This window comes from Polyodon spathula, chromosome 13 (assembly GCF_017654505.1).
Source record: "Polyodon spathula isolate WHYD16114869_AA chromosome 13, ASM1765450v1, whole genome shotgun sequence".
Classification (NCBI taxonomy): domain Eukaryota; kingdom Metazoa; phylum Chordata; class Actinopteri; order Acipenseriformes; family Polyodontidae; genus Polyodon; species Polyodon spathula.
The window spans coordinates 34,518,707-34,524,706 of record NC_054546.1 but is presented as its reverse complement, the minus strand read 5'-3'; the positions used below and the strand labels follow the sequence as shown (position 1 = coordinate 34,524,706).

The window sequence follows — 6,000 nt, the reverse complement described above, 5'->3', positions numbered from 1 at the left end:
TATTTATTTATTTATTTATTTGTAGCTGAGGTATAGTCACACAGCCATCATACATTAGACAACTCATTCTGACAGCTGCCTGTCAAAAAGCCTAGCTATCCCTGAAAGATTAAAACATAACATATAGGGTCTGAGGGTTTGCAAATGTGCAAAATATATCAAAATATCATGTTTCACAGGGGTATGTATGGTTTGTGGATCATTCATATACTGATTTAGTTAGATAGTCTCATGTTTATCATAATTCTAAAACAGGTTGAACAGAAAATACTTCTGGGGTTACATACAGCTTTGAGGGATGGGGTCAGCAGATGAGATTGTCACTCTGTGTTATGAGCACTACTCTACTAAACTGCCCAAGAAAGGGATGCCCGAGCTGGGCCGAGAGTGGACCTTGCTGGCAGCTGAGGTAAAGATCAAAGCAGCACCGGAAGACTGCCTCCAGTGGTGAAAGATGAAAAGGCAAGATGAAGATTATTTCTTAGCTGTTTTTGCAAACATTCTCTCTCTTGTTGCATTGGTGTAGATTGTCAACCTGCCATTATTACAGTGCAGCTTGGTTTGGGTATGAAATACAGTACCCAGTTTATTAATTTGTTGTTTCAAATTATTTTCCGTTTGTCATCCAATTCTAGTAGAGCTCTTTGAAACATGTCTTATTTCTAAGATCCCAGTAGATGTTAGAAATAACATAGGTTCTATGTAGTATTCCTTGCTGATATGAAACAACTGTAATTACAGAAAGTGTCATTAAATCAAACAAGTCATGCCTTTTTACAGAACAGGGGAAAATAGGTTACTATGATTTTATTATTAGTGCATTTGCCTAAATCTTTTACTATTGTTGTTCTGCATCAAAAGAGGTTGTTGCATTGGGAACAGGCACAAAATGTACTGGCCAGTCAAAAATGAGTAAAAACGGTAAGTACTGGGGTTGATCTGAGACTTGAAATAGTGCAGTAATGTCTATATATAACCAAAGAAACCAGGCTGGCAACAGACACACGAACAGGTATCTTTCTCATTGTCTGTACATGGATAGGGAATGCCACTTTTTAAAAGGGTACTGTTTCATATTTTAGAATTACTAAATTAGTCAAGTCTGCCTTATTCTTCAGTAAGGTCCAGTTTGTGTCATGCAGTAGATGACAGAAACAGGGTTCCACACTGTAATTCTGTACGCTGTATATTGCTCTTATTTCACACAGGCGATGTGCTCAATGACAGCCATGCTGAGGTAGATCGGATATATAGAAGCATGTGTGTGGTTTGCATTCAGACGTTATTACATTAGAGCTTTGGTTTTCAACCTTTTTTTCAAACTGTACTCCTGTCGGGAGGTTTCAGCTAAAGTATTATTTACAGTGGGGATAGTTCAGTGCATCAGTGCATCAAAGAGCACCCTGACTGCTCATGTTGAGGTGCTGGATGTGCACAGGACAGGGGATAAGTGTGTCCCAGGGAGTAGTCAGGACCCACACCAGGCCGGTGCTCAGTACCGCAGTGTGGGGCAGCTGTGGGTGAGGCCGGGTCGAGGGGACCGCACACTCCTCCTGTCCTGCAGTGATAAGATGGCCTGGTGGAATGTGCTAGCTGCCAGGGCACACTGCTCGTGCACTACCTGCAGGGGTCACTCTATTTCTCAGCAGTGATCACAGGGTGGTGTCCTTAAGTGACAAAGCCATGAGGAGGGCACTGATCAGCAGGTGTTGCATCATACTGAGCTGGCTTCCAAAGTAAAAAAAAAAAAAATGCAAAAACAGCATTCTCAGATGCCTCTTATTGTTTTTCTGCTGTTATATTGTGTTTCCACAGACCTTACTGTGGGGCTGTTTAAAGGCTGCACAGTCTGTTCAATTGATCGTAGCAGTGAGGGATCTAAAGATCACTGCTGATAGAAACAGGACCCTGCCTGGGAATGTGCATAGTTTTTAAACTCACATGCACTGTTAAAGATGTTGGTTTTGATAGTACAGGGACCTAGCAGACGTTTGGGATAATTTGCTTTCACCCATTTACAACAGACATGGTATTTTAGATGCATGATTTCCTTTCAGAGCTACAGGCAAATTAACAACAGGGTTCAGCTATATATATATATATATATATATATATATATATATATATATATATATATATATATATATATATATATATATATATATATATTATCATTAACTGTTTAATCCTATACAGGGTCGCGGTACTATGGTAACTAAATAATTGTTCTGTGCTAAATCTGTTTATGTCAACATGTTTTTTAAAAAAAACGGATAATGTTTAGTAAAAAATATGTATGTAGTTAGCATGATGTATCCTATACTATTATTGACAAGCATTTAAAACAAAATAAAAAGATTATACTAAATAAATAAAAATAATTTCACAAGTCCTTGTTGAAAGATTTGTTTACTCTTATAGCCATCAGCTGGTGTGCTGTCCCTGACTAACCACTAGATGTCACTGCAAACAGCTCTAAGCAGGCAGTGATGAAGAAAGCCCTGGGTACTCCACAGGCCAGGTAAGCAGTCTGCACTACTGGAATTGCCTTATCAGTTCTTTGTGCCAGTGCCCTGCTGAATGCTTGATGAGGTCTCAGCCAGCACCCTGTTGAATACTTGATGAGGTCTCAGCCAGCGCTCTGCTGAATGCTTGATGAGGTCTCAGCTAGCACTCTGCTGAATGCTTGATGAGGTCTCAACCAGTGCTCTGCTGAATTCTTGGTCTTTGCTTGCAGGTGACGGATTTGTAAGGCTGAACCTTTTCTCCTATTCCGAGAGCTTGTAGCATCCACCCCAGAGGAGCTGCTCCCAGATTCCCTCAGGTAGGCACAGTCACAACACAAACACATCACGAGATACCCTCAATTAACCAAACTGCGAGTTTCTCTCAACAGGGCCCTGTTACCTTGTTCTGTTGTGGAAAAAGCTTTTTTTCTTTTGCTCAGAATGGCAAATTCTTGTCTTACTGTATCATTTTGTGAGCCTAGTTCAAAAGATCTAGAAGATTCCTTATCATTTGAAAAAGGATACCAACATACCGATGAAAAGCACTTCTCTTTTCCACAGGGGGGGGGAGTAGGGCTGGCCTGGCATGGCAACAGAGAACCGGAAAACCAGATCACCGGGTGTTGTTGCTGGCCTCTTCTGGCTGTTTTTTTCTTCTTCTTCTTCTTAATATAAAAATACCTGCTGTACCTTCAAGATGTAACTGAATCCAATTATATTGAAGCTATGTTTTTAGGAGTCAACACATTCTGAAGTGGGCTGTACTTAACACTGTTTCTCATGATGATAACTATTATTGCTTATACCGAGTTTTATTCTCAATATCAGTAAGGTTCAAAAATCCTACTGACGCGACTTTTGGAATTCACGTCAACTGTACCTTTAAAACAGTGACATCACAAACAGCTACGTATATCAGCCCCTTACCAGAATTCTCTTCGTTGAAAATAACAATGAACTAAATAGAGGTTAATTATAGAAAAAATCCTAGTTAGATATGCTAACTTGTATATTAACCATACACAGTGTATTTGGAAGCTGAGTTTGTGAATGTGATGGGTAAGTTTGTGAACTTTTCCTTGCAGTGTTACTGGCAGGTGACCCATTACAGAAGCTTACATGGTTTCTAATGTACTGTCTCATGCATATCATAAGCTAGCACCAGCTGGGTGTCTTGAGGGGAAGACTACGGAGGTGGGGTGGGTGGGGGGTTATAAGAAACTAAGTGACGATTGAGTTGTGGTGGACCAAGCTCATAATGAGGTGTGTAAGTCCAGGGATGTGTTTGCACTCTTGTAGTCCGGTATAGGGGAGGTTCATGGGTCATTTTTTTTCCTACCCCGCTGAATAAGAAATCAGATAACAAAAGTGTTGTTATGTTTTATTTGACAATGCTGTTTATCCTGTAATACAAAACAGGCTGTATGCATTGAAAACCTGTATTAGGTTAGGATTCCTTAGATCTGATTGACAGTTTTTCCCAGATTTAGTAATGCAGTTGTGACATCCATGTGTTAAAAATAATAAATAAGTTTGAGACAACCATTGTCGAATGAGGAAATAGTTCATGAAGTTCTACTTGCATCTTAATCTTTTTATCATAGATTACCCTTTTTTTCCCCCTCAGAAACCCACACTTAAAATTGTAGTCGGCTACTATAGTATCCAATCTAAATACTATTGTTGTGAGAGCCAGTGCTGGATCGTTCTCTCTGTGAGGTGAGAGCCAGCGCTGGATCGTTCTCTCTGTGAGGTGAGAGCCAGCGCTGGATCGTTCTCTCTGTGAGGTGAGAGCCAGTGCTGGATCGTTCTCTCCGTGAGGTGAGAGCCAGCGCTGGATCGTTCTTTCTGTGAGGTGAGAGCCAGTGCTGCATCGTTCTGCCTTCCATCTGCGATCTGATTGGCTGAAAGATCCTGAGTAGTCTATAACTGTACTATACAACAATAGTTAGGAGAACTGGATTATTCCGTTATCCTTATTGATGGAATAGCTGCAGTACTCGTTCATAGTGTAGCTTCTATATGTACATACATATAAATAACTGGCTTTACAGTAACGAACCAGTAAATGTGTGTTCCAATTTCCAGATCTCAGGACAGTGCGTTAGTATCAACCTGGTGCAACAGTGTACCTGAGCTGAGTTTAGTTTTGTGAATAATCAGGACTGTATTCAGAAATTAACATTTCTCCATGCCTAGCTGTTTGCACAGTGTCTCAGATGCAAACCCAAACCCAAAAGAGACACAGAACGTGGTGAACTCACTCTGTCCAGTTCAGAACCTCCTGTTCCTTACTTACCATTTCACTGCTGATGCAATATAATATCAATATTTTAACAGTCATCTGTCTCTTTGCTTTAATTTCACATTATTCCTGTTGATCAAATTCCTCTGTTATTGCAAGCTGTCCAGTTTGCTGATGCAGTGTTCCATTATGCCCTGACTCAGTTCAGCTCAGTAATCCCTCCCCCTCTAGCTCGGTTGTACTGGTGATGCATGCTTCGGGCAACTGATTAACAATTAGTTTTTGGATGAAAAAAACAGCAATAGTATTGCTGTTAACTTTTTGGACATCCAAAAGTTTGCAGATGGTTCAGCTATAAATGGCAAAAAAAAAAAGAAAAAAGCTTTAGTTTTTTTCATTATCTTAACTGAACGTGTACTTTGTGACTTTATATTTACCTAACAGGCAGGTAGCACTGGAGTTACTACATTTTTATTACAGCAACTATGCCTTAAAAGTAAACATTCACACTTGAATTATGTCATGCTTTCCACAAAACCTTTATAACTGGTCTCAGTAACAGCAGTGATGTAAAATGTATCATTTGTGAAGCATCTTGATACTCAAAGGGTCTTATCAAAATGAGCATTGACAGTGTTTCATAACCTGCTTCTAAAAGGAGAAGTTGAGTGATATTGATGCAAACAGGTTACAAATTTAATGTGATTCAGTGTACAGAAAGCTAAACTATATAAACACAAATTCAAATAGACAAACACTTTGGCTAATGCCTTCGCATGGATTAATTTATGGTTGTGTGCTCAAAGCAAGGAGGAATTTGATGGCAGTGTAAAAAACTAATGACTTCGCTCCTGGGTTTGAACCACTAGCTTTGAAATCTGGATTGAAAGTCTATGAATGCTTATGAATGCATCCAACAAATGTATGATACAGGTGCGTAAGTCTCAAAAAATCGATGGAAAGCAGGTAGAAATCACACACTGACAGTGGAGACTGGATGTTTTGTTTCTCAGTGGTCTCCTTCTGAAAACACTAACAGTTACAGAAGGCATGACTTGCCACTTCTATACACTTATGTAAACAGTATCTGTAACTATACCGTCAAGCCCAACTGCATAAATAAAAGCACCACACATTGCAGATATTATACATTTTACAGTATTTCACAGTACTTCTGATGAAACTGCTTACATAATGGCAACGTAATAGCACTGACTCAACAGAACACTTTTTTTCTGGTCTCACTTC

General features: G+C 39.6%; 1 pseudogene; it reads left to right on the top strand.

Moving 5' to 3' along the window:
- The first annotated feature begins 298 nt into the window (after positions 1–298).
- On the top strand, positions 299–1,740 carry LOC121325315 (annotated as a pseudogene).
- Positions 1,741–6,000: the final 4,260 nt, after the last annotated feature.